Below are 14,016 nucleotides of genomic sequence, written 5' to 3'. Positions count from 1 at the left end.
CTAATAAATATCTTTAAATAAATGTATATATCTCCTATTATTTATGTTTCTTTAAGAACACTGACTAATAGGGGCGCCTGGGTGGCTCAGTGGGTTAGGCCGCTGCCTTTGGCTCGGGTCATGATTGCAGGGTCCTGGGATCGAGTCCCACATCGGGCTCTCTGCTCAGCAGGGAGCCTGCTTCCCTCTCTCTCTCTGCCTGCCTCTCTGCCTACTTGTGATCTCTGTCTGTCAAATAAATAAATAAAATCTTTAAAAAAAAAAAAAAGAACACTGACTAATAGAATTAGGAATCAATTCTACCCTCCACAGTATCACAGTACACAGTTTTGCCAAGCAATCTACAAACCACCCATTTTCCAGCCTCTAGAAATTGGTACCTGGAATGGTTAATTACCATAACTAATGTTAAAACATGTGACTGGCAGAGGCTGGAAGGATAGCAAAGAATTTGTTAGTAGAGGCTGGAAGAGAGGAAGGAAGTTGGTATTAGAGGCTGCCATCCCTGGGCACATTGTATGTTGGCAATGTAGAAGCAGATAACTGGTCTTTTAGTTCCTGTCTAAGGAATTGCACTTAACGATCCTCACTCATATGTAGATCTGATTCAGATGATGATAAGATTCTGAACTTCCAGTAGGTAACGAGATTAGGCTTTGGGGGTCAGTTTCATGTGTTTTGCATGCTATGTTTAAGAGATGTGAATCATTGTGGTCCAAAGGTAGATTGTTTCCAAAGATGGCCATAAAAATCCTTCCATTGTGCATGATTTCTTACTGCCTTGCAAGTGATTTTGCCATTTCTTCCATCAAACGGTGAAGTCTATTTTCCCTCTCCTTTGAATCTAAGTTGGCCCTATGTCTCGCTGTGACCAATAGAGAAAGGTGAAAGAGAACTTGCAGTCTACTTCCCCCCTCCCCACCCCTTTTGGGGGCATAAGTCACGTTGGAAAGAAGAATGGTTGTCCTTTGAGGAAATAATGCAGAGAGGGGGGCCCCACCTGGCAGCAGAGTTAACCACTAGACAGGTGTGTGAGGTCACCTCAGACCATCCAACCCCAGTCATGCTGCTCTAGGACTAGAGCTATGTGGGTAACTCTGGCCAGCAATGCAGGGATCAGGGTGCCCAGCTGAGTCCAGCCAGCCCACGGACTCATAAGAAGTAATTGATGTTGCTGTGTTACTCCTCTGGGTTTTGGAGGAGCTTGTTAAGCAGCATTAGATCATTGACATGGGTGGAGGCCTTTTTTGGGGGGGGGGTGGTTTCAGACTCTCCAGTGATTTTGAAAGCAGTAGTTTTCCTTGCAAGACCCAAATTACCTGGAAGCCCAGAAATTATCTTCCTAAACCTTGCCACTAGAGCCCAGCAGGTGTTTAACAGCTCTCCCTGGAGTCTCCCACCCCTCCCTTCCCAACAGTGTGTTGTTCCCCACAGACTCAAGGGATGTAGCGAGAACAGTCACAACAGCTGGCGGGAACAGCTGCAAGACAGAAAGGCACTGGGAGTGTAATTACTTAGAAGTGAGCCGGGGTATTGGGGATCAAGGCTGTACCCATGAGCAGTGCATGGGAGGAACTGATGGCCCTGGAGAGGCTCCTTTCCCCTCAGGGAATCCCCAGCATTCCCATTCCTTAAGCAAACCCTGCTCCCACGCTTGCCGGATGTCGATTCCCTACCTGGAATGCTCCATCCCTCTTGTCTACCAGAGGAAACCCTACTTCATTTTAAAGACTTACTTACACATCTTCTCTGTGATGCGTTTTTTAACCTGCCTGGGCAGTCAATCGATCCTTGCTCGCTCCCACTGTGCACTCCTTAGAATGCTATTATCTCTTAGTATAGTCTGACTTGTCTGTTGGGGTGCTTGACTAGTTAGGCTTACATTTCATTAAGTATGACAGAAAGTTCTAAAGTAATAGTATCTTAAGCAGGTAGAACACTCCCCTTCATATATAGGAAGCCAAAGTTTATGAGGAGGTAGTAAGGTATCCCCAACCCCACCTCAGGGCCCAGACTTGTTGGGTTTTGTGCTCTCCTGTGCATACATTTCATTACAAAGGTCAGGGTCAAATGTAGCTGCTGAAGGTCCAGCCTTCACATCCACATTCCAGGCAGCTGGAAGGAAGAAGGACATATACCTTCCCTTTCAGCATATTCTTTAGAAATTGCACATATCTCTACTGCTTATTCCTTTTGCTCAAGCTTGACATGAAGCTGGGAAATACAGTCTTTACTCTGAGCTAAAACCAAAGTTATACTTCTAAAGAAAGAAGGAGATGATTAATATAAGGGGGAAAATTAGTCGTTTTTGTCTAAGTACTATCTGTCTTCTTCATTTGAATGACCTTCTTGAGACTAGAAAATATACCCCATTCATCCATGTTTTCCCATATTGATCATCTCTGTGCCTGATACAAGATAGATGTTCAATGAACAATGACATAGAAAATTTGCTTGCTGATTAGAAGCCAATGCCCCTGGGAGGGGTAGCATAATTCATCATTAATAACCCAGTAGGAATTTGTCTCTGATCTCCAAGTCCTGGCTCCCTAATTTCTTTTCAGAATTTCTGTACTCCTCTCTGACTTTTCCATATCTATTTTCTCTTGCCCCTGGGTTTCTAGACCCTCACATATTCTCCCCTGGGCTGCCCAAGAGAGCTACAGACTGGAAAGCAAGTGTTGCTTTTATTGGGTGAGGATTGCTTTCATCGGTGAGGGTGTGTGTGTATTTGAAGTAGAAGCCAGGGAACCTGGAAGAGAGTTTTGGTTTGGCCACCAGGTAAATCTGTTACTCTGGTAAGCCATGTTTATCATCTTTAGCTTGGTTTCTTCTTTTGTAAAATAATAGAAGTATATACTGTCCTCATCTTAGAGGCTTAGAATGTGCAACAGCAAATTAAAGACCATGTCTATTTTACCTGTATGTGTATGTGGATATGTGTAAATATACACATCTCCAGATACATAAAATAAACTTGCAAGATGTTATTATTATATGTAGATATGAACAAGCAAATGACAACTAAAAAGGTTCTTTATATCCTCCCCCTGGCAACTGGTTTCCAAAATAGCTATTATATCAAAAAGGGTAGGAGGAGACTTGATCTCCACCTTCTTCCTCCACCCTCAATTTTTTTTTTCCTGAGCTGCCTGTGCTGTGACTCAGACCTAGAAGCCCCTCTCAGTCCTGAAGCATGACTCCCAGTCATTTCCAGGGATGGGCCTGGAATGACAGGGTGATGGATGTTACTGTCACTGCACTGAGATGGGGACATGTTTTCCTTGGCTGGCCATGGAAGCCTCCCTGCCATAGATTTTCTAGGGGTTTAGAAGCTTGACACATGTGAACCAAAGTTGACCTACAGGACCTTAGGGGTGGACAGGCTTAGTTATCCACCTTTGGGGTATTTTCAAGCACTGCTTGGCCTTTGAAGAATTTACTGTGTCATAGAAGTTTAGAGAAAGGAAGAGGAAAGTACATGAGAAAGGAAGTCTGAAGCCTGTGCCAGCAGATGGACGGGGCGGACTGTCTGTGACCTCTTTGCCCATTGTCATCCTCTGGCCTAGGGGATGTGGCAGAGTGAGAGAGAAAGGGATCCTTTCTCTTGAACCCTCACCCCAGGATGGTCCACGACTCTGTCACATGCTCCATCTATGTTTGTAGAAAAGCCAGTGGAAGTGAGGGAAAACAAGGAGCTGGTGAGGCAAGGAAGACAAGGTAAAGTTGGGGCCCAGCCGAACGGGCCACAGCACTGAGGACATGGCTAGAGGTGAGCTGCAGACTTGGCTAAGAGTTTCAGCAGCCAAAGTGGAGAGGAAAACTTCCTATCATGTCCACCTATAAGATCAGCATCCTACTCCCAGCCTACATGCTTAGGAGAGCACAGCTTTTCTGCCTCGAAATAGGTCCTTCTGAAGGGTTAACTCTGACATCTTTAAACACACTGCTACTGTGCATGGGGCCCAGCATGCCTCCAGTTTTGTCCCTCCATGGGGATGATAATGAAGTATAATTCTAATAAAAAAAATGCAGAGAACAAAGCCACATGATTTTAAACTGGAACAATCATAGCCCTCCATGGCTTTCCCTTTTCCTCAAACTCCTTTGCGTGGGTTTTTACCCTCTGTTAGTCCTTACAAGTTCATATTGAGCCCTTAAGGCTACAAAGAATCAAGAAAGATTCCTGATCTAGAAAGTGAGACCAAAATGAGGGAATCGGTCTTCTTGGGAGCTCTGCAAGAGAGAAAACACAAGACCCCAGCAATGTCCATTTCTGTGATGTGAAGGGTTACACTGGGTAGGATGGGTGTTCTGTGAATTGGAGTCCTTTGTTTTCCTGCTCTCCACCGCTCAGTGCTGCCTCTGGCTGCCTCCTCTGTCTTCACTTGGGGTAAAAACTGGGTAGAGGTAGTCTGGGGAGAAGTTGCTCTACTCAGGTGGGCTAGACCCTCGGGTAGGAAACTCTGAGCTGCGAAGAGCAGATACAGATTTCCAACCTTGGTTCCTCTGAGAGGTGGCAGGAATATAGCCTGAACATGCTGCTGGAGCAGATGTGGACTCTGGAACGTCCTTGAAATGTAAAATTGTGAGTTTAAAGGGAGCTTGGGGACCAGTAGGCTCCATTGAGAGAAGTTAATTACATGGCCTGTTCCACTAGATGAAACAAGGAGACCAGGCTGCATAAACTGTTCCCCTGCAACACTGCCGGCTGATGGCCCCTCCCTGCCTGGCTGTGCTCCATTCTGGCCGGGGCAGCCAAGGGATGGCGAGGTCACAGACAGGGCTCTGGAGAAGCAAGGTGTAGCAGACAGCTTCTTGAGGGTTAGGTAACTGCTAAGGCAGAAACAGAGGTTTAAGGGCCCCACGCCCCACCCACTAGATGGGGCAGAGAGAAAAAAAATGAGATGGAAAAGAGGACAAAACAAAGGAGAAAGAGAAGCAGAAAGATCAGGGACAGGTGAAGCTAATAGAGAAAGGAAAAGCTACTTGGGAAGAAGGAAGAAAATGGGAGTAAAGCTGATGCAAATCCACCTGTTTTGGAAAGGGAACCAAAATAGGTCATTGAGAAAAATTCTGGAAAAGGCTTTAATGTTTTTGGGATGTTCATGGCTCTGCTATTTAGCCTCTAAAAAGAAAAGGCAGTAGTGAGCATCCCAGAGACCCTCTCTTTCCTAAAATAGTTTGGTCATGGTGGATACCGCATCTCCAGTGGCGGAGGCTGGCTGGTAGAGAGGTCCCAGTCCAGGGGCTGTGGCAGCTGCGTGCCTCCTGAGTCTCTCCTGTAAGGGGGGGGGGGCAGCATGCGTTCAGAGGAGGAATCCTGGGAGGGGAGTCAGGACAGAACCATATGCAGGAGACTGGGCAAATCATTTAACTCCCTCTGCCTCAGTTTCCCCACCAGTAAAATGGGAACTACTCCCTTACTCATCTTTCATTGCTGCAAAGACCAAATAAGACCATTGTCTTCATTCATTCATTCATTCAACCATCCATCCATCCATTCATCTATCTGTTACCTAAAACCTTATTGAAAACTTATTTGTACTGGGTTCTGGACTGAGGGGAAGGGCTGCAGGGTGACTAAGACAGCATCCTTGTTCCTAAGAAACTCATTCTCATGGGGAAGTCCCATAAATAGACAGATCCTAAAGTTCAATGGGATAAATGTTTAAACAACAGCATACATAAAGCCTTGCCCTTATCTGTGCTGGGATAAAGGTCAGCCTCTTCTGCATGGCTTATAAGTGTCTGTAAGACCTGAGCCCACCATCAACATCTGACCTAAGAGCCTCTTCTACTTTACCCCCAATTCTCACTATACCTGTTTGTGCTTTTCTGCAGACAGGTGGGCTCATATCTTTCACTTTGGTTTGTGTTGCTTTCCAAGCTTGAAATGCCAGTTTTCTTCCAACTCTTTGTCCTTACTCTCACTTCCAGACTTGGCTTGTTAATCTTCTCCAGAGAGAGCCCTCCCCACTCCACAAGGCTAGGCTAGATGCCTTTCATCTTATTCATGACTTTTTCTTCCATTACTATACATGCAGAGGGAACAGGGGGTTCATCTCCACTCATGCTTATTTCTCAGTCTACAACACATAGTGTAGGGAGTCTTTACTGAAAACTTATTGAACTGAACTTAGTGCTCCAACATCACAGGGGAAAGACAGACTGAGGAGCCAGAGAAGCCGTGCATGAACTGGGTCTTGATGTAGGTGTAGGGGTGAGAATGGAGGGAAGAGTGTCCCAGATAAGGAAATGTGTATGTAAAGCCAGAGGTATGAGATCAGGTGCCTTGGTCAGGGTAGGTGAGCTGTGGGATCTGGAAGAGGGGCGGTTGCAAAGCTGGAGTGTATCAACTGGACTGGGCCAAAGGGTGCCCAGCTACTGTGTGTCTGCATGTTTCTTCCTGAGATTAAAGCTTGAATCAGCAGACCGAGGAAAGCAGATGGCTCTTGCTAACATGGGTGTGCCCCACCCCATGCGCTGAAGGCCTGAACAGAACAAAATGGCTGACCTCCCATGAGTATGGGAAGTCCTCTACCTGACTGCTCTGAGCTAGGGATTTTTCTGCCTTTGAATTTGAACTGAAACATTGGCTCTCTCTCCTTGAATCTCCAGCCTGCTGGCTTTTCAGCTGGAACATACACCTTCAGCTCTCCTGGTTCCCAGGCTTTTGACTTTGGACTAGAACTACACTTTTGGCTCTCCTGGGTCTTCAGCTTGATGGCTGCACATATTGGGACTTGTTGGCCTCCATAATCCCATGAACAGAATCCGTGTAATGAATCTCTCTCTCCACACATGTCCTCACACCCTGCAGGTTCTGTTTCCCTGACTAATACAAAGAGGGTGTCCTAGAAGGCTTGCAGGCCCATTAAGGTGAGGGGGAACCACAGGGGGACACTGTGAGGCCTGAGCTTCTGGCTCTGTGGCACCAGTGCTGGGGTTCTGGAGAGCCTTCATCAGCTGCTCTGACCCCTGGATCTTCTTCTCTGTCCCAGGGTCTACTGCCCAGGGCCTGCCACACCCTTGAGCCTGGGAAGCTGGCTCCTCCTGTTACCCTGGCTGCTCCAGGCTATTTCTCTCTTCCCTGGGACACCCTGGCCTCTACTTGGTGGTAGGTTCTGGTCCCTGGAGGTAACTCAAAGGGACATGACATATAAGCCGTGATATGGACACAGTCTGGCAGAATAAGAAGCCCATGTCCTCGTCTCCCGATGTTTCTGTACTTCCTCTGCTTTTCTTGGCTATTTTCCTGTACTGGCTGGTAACATCTTTTCAGATATTCCCTTTGCTGCAGTTGTTCAAGGAGGAGCCGAAGTCATAATTTATACCTATGTTTGAACTAGTGCTCTAAAGATGGGTAACAGCTGCTTGGGGCCAGTGAAGTGGCAGCAGTGGGCCAGAGGATGCAAGAGCCCCAAGGAAGGGGTACTTTGGAGAAAGATACCAGAGCCACTTGCTCCAGCTGGTTCTACCCACCCGGAGGCAGTCCTGGCTGAGATGATGCCTCGGCAAATGCTGTTTTATCGTAATAAAGGGTCCCTTTGCGGCCTGTCACTTGGCAAAGCCATATTCTTGGCAGGCAGAGACATTCATTTTCCTTAGACTTTGGAGTTGCCCTAGGTTTGAATTTGGGCACTACTGCTGTGTTGTTGTGCCCCGAGATCATCTCCTGTGGATCACTGAGCCTCATCTTGCTTGTCTGTGGAAGAGAGCTGTGCTGCCCTCACAGGCCGGTGGGGAGGACTGTTGAATGAGGAACATCATGGAAGCATTCGCCACGTGGGGAGTGCTCCATGATGTCATGTTCCTTCCTTCTCTCCTTCCAGATCTGGAGAAAAGCTCTCCAGAGAAAGGGATCCTTCCTTCCTTCAAGGACCCCATTAAGAATTCTTGTATTTCTCTATTTCATTTATTCTGCAAATGTTTGCTTGCTTCTCCATAATGTATTCTGAGCTCATGGCTGCTATACTGCAGACTTGGGGTCTCTGGCTAAACCTGGCATCAGTGAAGGCTGGTGGGAACAGACTGGGCATCCAAACGCATTTTTAAGATACAGTTGAGGACTTGAACTTCCAGAACTGGACTGCTGCTGGGGCACAACTAGAGCTCTGTAAATCCCTTCTACTTCTGTTCACAAACGTAAGAGCCCCTGAGGGAGGCCAGAGGATGATTCAGGGGGGACAGGAGAGAGATTCAGATCCGGACTGTGTGGGTGGGGAGTTTTGCCTTCTCTCCTATGACACATGATGGTGGAGCCTTGGCTATTCAAGCCAACTTCAAGTTTTGTTCTCCTCGTTCCTTCGGTCAATCCTTCATCCATCCCCATGCTTATCCACCGCTCCCGCTGTAGGACGCAGCCTGCGGAGGAGGAACCGATGAGAGCACTGCCACCTGCTGCACAGCAGGATAAATGGTGCGATGGAGGCATTTGCTGGACAGGAGGTATCAGAGCCCCGAAAAGGATTCCCAGACAAGGGGCCTTGTGACCTGGGTCTTTAAGGACAAGCAGGAACTTCTCAACACAATAAGGGTTGCATGATGGTGGGGAGAGAGTACGTGGAAGAGACTTGGAGGCATGAGAAATTGTGGCATGTCCAAGGTGGGGCCTTGGCCGGGAAGGTGGTGTTAAAGAGGGACTGTATGCCCCCGGATGGGGATAGCTTGAAGCTCAAGCCCAAGAGGGTGGGATTTGAGGCTGGAGAGATGGAGTCTGGATGATTACAGGGTGCCTCAGCTTTGTTCTGTGGGTAATGGGGGACTGCTGGAGGATTTTAAGCAACATAAGTGACAAGGTCACATTTCTTTCATGATTATTATTTTGTGTCTGGAATATAAATATTCAAAGAGGTATAATAGGGCTGTTTTTTGATTTTGTGGAGTTTAAGGTTTGTTTGAAACAACATGCATATTGAATCCCCTTCCCCCCTTTCCTCTCTGGATCTGTCTACTCATTTGCAAATCAATGTCTCAGCCAGTCCAAGGGGCTCACAGCCTGCTGGATTTGCCCTGTGCTTCCCCGGAGCATAGACCTGGGATGCCATCCCTCATCACTCGTTGGAGGTCTGCTGTGAAGGATGGACCCCTCCCCCAAACCCCAACCAAGGGCCCCTGGTTCCTGCTGTACCCACCTGTCAGTTAACTGGAAATGACTGCCTGAATTCCCTCAAGCCAGGCTTGCGAGGACATCTGGGAGGTCACATTCAGTCCTCACTGTTCCTCCTATGCTCCGGGATAAATCATGCTGTCCTTCTCCCTGTGGGGAGCTTTCTAGAGCCCAGCATACTTTCTGTTTGAACCACACCTTCTCCTTAGCACATAATCTGTCACAGGCCCCACTAGCATGCCATTGAATCTCTGGGTAAAGCCAGATGAAAGGAAACAAAGGGATGAGGACTGTCACACACCATTAGGGGAAGGAGTCCCATAGGGCGAGAGATTGGGGAGAGTGTTGGCCTGGTATAGAGATGAACCAGTTCCCTTCAACTTTTATCCAAGGCCCTCAGGCCTTGTCTCTGCATTTGTAGTCTTCCTGCCTGGCTCCCAGAGTGAGCCTCTCCCACCCATACCCATGCTGGGTGCCTGTGCGCCGCCCCTACCTCTGCCAGTGCTCTGCCCCTCCCACACCTCTCTCCCACATCTGAGCTCTGGCTCATTCTTGTCTGTGCTTCCAGCCTCCCCTCTGGAAGTGGCTCCTGGGTAGAGGCCAGTGACTTGGGCTTGGGACTTCCTTCCAGCTTGTTCTTCTGCAAGATTGACCTGTTCATTGTCTGAATCTTTCACCTCTGCAGGATCTTTTAGAGCATACGCACTTCTTGTTCATGGTTGCCCCTCTGGTACACGACACGGAGTGAGTGCTTTTGATTGGTGGGATGATGTGATGGGGCAAGTGGTTTATCTTATGAGGGTTGAGAATATGTCAGTTATCTTGAGTCACTTCCTTTGAGAAGGGACACAGAGAACCCAATCCACCTGAAGCAAGATTGTACAGTAAATAAAGTTGATCCTTAATGATGGCCCCAAAGCTCTTGTTTTGGTGAGCCTGGCCTTTCCTTCATCTATCCCTACTTCTATGTATGATTTTTAGGTGTGATTCCCCACCTGTCAAGTTATCTTCCCAGACATTGTAATTTATGAACACTCACATGGGAAAGAGAATTATGAGTTGCACCTGTCTAGGATTTATGAGATAACCTCACAGCACCTCCCTCTGCCCAGAGCAGGCTGGTCAGGCACACAGTGGACAACTTCTGTGAGCTCTCTGATGGCCCGCACTGCTGTATCTTAGCGCCTGCCTCAGGGTTACCCACAGGCTGGACAGGTATAAAGCAAGCCATAAAGCTTCTTGAGTGAATGAATGGAGATTCCATTACTTAGTGAATGAATACCAAGTCCTCTACTCCCTCCTGTATTTTCACTGTAGCAAAAATGGAGTTCTTGTTTTTTTTCTCTCAAAAAATGGAAATCCCTGAGATTCTTAGCATTCTTGAATGATCTTTTCCTTCTCCTGGTATTGGAAAAAAGGCGATCCATCCAGATATTACAGAGGTACTCACAGTTCTTGTTGGAAACCCCATATAGGATAAATGATGCTAATTTATGCATATTTACAGGCAACTAACTCCATACCCTAGTGAGCTACATAGCCTTGTAAGTTCAAAGTTAACCTTCCAACAATAGGAGCAGAATTTTAATTGAAAAAGGTAAGGCAGGCATCTGGCAGATGTGGTTTGTTTAGGGGGGCATTCTATTAAGGAGTCACTGAAATGGCTCTGTAGCTGTTGTAACAGATTCTTATTTAAATGAGATTTCACTTTTCTTTTTTTTAATAAGGAGAAAATCGCCTGTGTTTGCAATGTTTTTCAACAAACTGAGATCTCTTTCTTTCTCTAATTTTAAAATCATAATTGATTTATTTTGTAATGCAATATTGTCTAACATTCACAGGCTGATTTGAATAAATTATTCATCAGCTTTTTTTTTTTCTTTTTCTTTTTAAGTGACATACCAGCCCTTGCCTGCTGGAGCTCCTTTGACTCCCTTCTTGCCACCGAGGTATAGGAAATAAGCACAGCCAAGGCAAACACCATTAATCAAAAGCCGGAGCAACTTGTTCTTCACTAAAGCCACAAAGGACAATGTTATGAATGAAGACACTTGATGGACCCATTTCTAATGGGGAGGGTGGAGGCAGGAGGTGGTACCCGCTAACGTACCTGTCACGTGCATCCTAAGGTATGCTTCTTTGAAATCAGTTACATTGTGAAAGTAGGCACATTAGGTGCCTACACAAGGGACAGCATATTTATTATTACCTCACATGGGTGAAATAATTTCTCTGGGAGTCTACGTCCATTTGGCCTGCTGTCATGATATACCATAGCCTGGGGGGCTTCAACAATGGAAACATACTGTTCACAGTTCTGAAGGCAGGAAGTACAAGATCAAGGCACCGGCATATATGGTGTCTGGTGAGAATGTGCTTCCTGGTTCCCAGATGGTTGTCTTTTGCTGTCTCCTAGTCAGGTGGAGAGGAAGAGCTCTCTGGGGGCTCCTTTATAAGGGCACTAATCCCATTTATGAGGGCTCCATCCTCTGACTTAGTCTTCTCCCAAAGGCCCCACCTCCTAATACCGGCACTTTGGGGATCAGAGCCTTAACATATGGATTTGTGGGGGCAGGAGTGGAGGTGGGACACAGACCTTCAAGCCATAGCACGTGGTCCTACTAAGTGCTATTGTTTGGGATTCAGCATGGAATGTGAAAGGTGATCACAGATTTGGGAGGCCTGTGAAAAAGGCAAGGATCCTACAAATATTAGCCTAAGAGTAAAAGTTGCTGTAAGTACTACCTCACCAAGCTGAGATCCGGAAGGTCTCTCTGGGGCCATGTTGTCCACCCCTGCCTCCAGTGATCTCACCATTGTCCACAGGAAACTATGAGCACAGACAAGTCCTTGCCCAGGAGGGATCTCCCTTCCCCTCCATGGCCCAAGCATCTCCAGGAGCCAGGGGCCTGGAGGTGCGAGAGGGCAGCCTAGGGAAGCTCTCTGGAGACTCTGGGTCTTGGCTTCACAGGAGTGGGTGCTTCAAGGAGGCTGTGACTTCTGCTGTATCCCCAGGGAACAGAGATGTGCCTTTTCTCTCTCCTTCCCACTGAAGAAAAGATTTGAAAGGCTAAAGGACTCTGTCAGTCAGAACAGCTGTCAGTCGCTAGAACAATCCCCAGATCAGTATATCTCCCACCACACTCTTTATTATTTTTAAAAAATATTAATAGAACTAATTAAATATAGAGGTGTGCTCCAGCCCTAATCTGTGGCTTCTCATCTCTCTTCTCCTCCCTCCTTCTTCCCGCTGGGGCCCAGTGTGTATTGTCAAAGTGTCAAGTGAGGAGGGAAGGAGAAAACCGGAGAGATAACACAGAATTGGTATGCTGGGCGAAGGCTGCGGACACAAGGGACTTCTTTTAATCCAGTCCATTAATCAATTTCTCCGTAGAAATTGAATTAACTGTCTTTCATCAACATCACATCCCAGGACTTGAAAACACTGTGTGCCCACAGGAATGTAAATGCAGGAGGGCGTGTGTCTGCCTTCCTGTGTAGGTGAACATGTGGGGCTCCCGTCCTTTGGTACAGAGCACAGAGATCGAAAAGGCTGGCAATCAAAGGGGCTGGCAGTGGTTGGTGGCCTTGAACCTGGGCCACTGAAGCAATCTGCCGTTTTGTTTTTCTTGCTCACAGCCACTAGAAAGACTCCCTACTTCCATCCCTGTTTAACCTAAACACATTCACTGTCGGGTATCTGTCTCACTGTAAGATTTTTTTCCTTTGGGCTTCAGTTGCACCAGAATCAAGCAGCCCATGCCCTGCGGCACCCCCCCCAGCTGTGTTGCTCATTCCTGCTAACATAAAGCTCTTTCTCTGGGTCAGCGGGCCCTGGCTTGTGCTGGGAATCCATCAGTGCAGGTATGAAAGAGTCTTTCCTCAGTCTTTGAGATAAAACTCAGACATTACTGTATGCGTATGAGGATGCAGCGCTAGAGAGAGGTCAGCCACAGGAGCGTCTGTGGAGATTTGGGCATCTGATTCATTTAATCAGTTAACTAATAGATATTTATTGGCCGTCTGCTGGGTTCCAGGATCTCTGCTAGATCTCAAGGGCACAAAGATAAAAAAAGAAAGAAAGAAAGAGAAAAACAAACCCCAAACAATGCAAGTCTTTTCTGTGATAATCTATTGAGGGGAGACGGGTAGAATAAGCCTTCACAGTACAGTGTAATAGATTCTAAAGTGGAATTTCACAGTCTGTGGGGTGAGGGCTGGAAGCTGACAGAGGAGGGATACTTGGTTCGATGGGGCCAGGAAAGACCCCCTCAAAGAGGTAGACTCTGGAAAGACCAACCATTTGCTATGGGGAAAGAGGTCTTGGAAACAGATTCCAAAGGAAAGCAGTTTGTTCTTCCTCACATTCTGTTCTCCATACAATAATTGGACAGAGATAGGATCATGCCATGCCCATGATTACCCAACCCCAGTGGCATTCTACTGCCCTCAGAATAGTACAGCCTGCTTTAATAGAGAGACTCTGCAGCCACAATCAGCATGTGTCTCTGATGTTCACCGGGGTGAAGGCTGATGGGCCTCCTCAAGCCCAGTCCAGCCTCCAAGGCTTCCCACCTGCTCTTCTCTCTGACTGGAAGATCTCCCTGTCTGTCCCCCATGCCTGCCCTGCCATTGCCTTGCTGAGTCCAACTCACCCTTCAGGCACCTAGAGGGCAGCTTTCTCGACCCCCTGATTGGGGTAGGCAGGCCCTCCGGTTAAGTCTCAGAGACCACCTGGGCCTGTGCTTCTTGTAGCTTTGATCTCAGTTGTAATTATTGTTTGAAACCCATCTCCCTCTCCAGACTTCAAGTGCCAAGAAAAGAGGCACCATATTTGCTCTGATCCCTTTGTTAATGTCAGGACCTGGCTCGTAGTAGATGCTTGATAAATGCTGCATTAATCC

Source organism: Mustela putorius, unplaced genomic scaffold, assembly GCF_011764305.1.
Source record: "Mustela putorius furo isolate JIRA1106 unplaced genomic scaffold, ASM1176430v1.1 tig00003937_pilon_pilon_pilon, whole genome shotgun sequence".
NCBI classification, from domain to species: Eukaryota; Metazoa; Chordata; class Mammalia; order Carnivora; family Mustelidae; genus Mustela; species Mustela putorius.
This window is presented reverse-complemented; position numbering follows the sequence as displayed.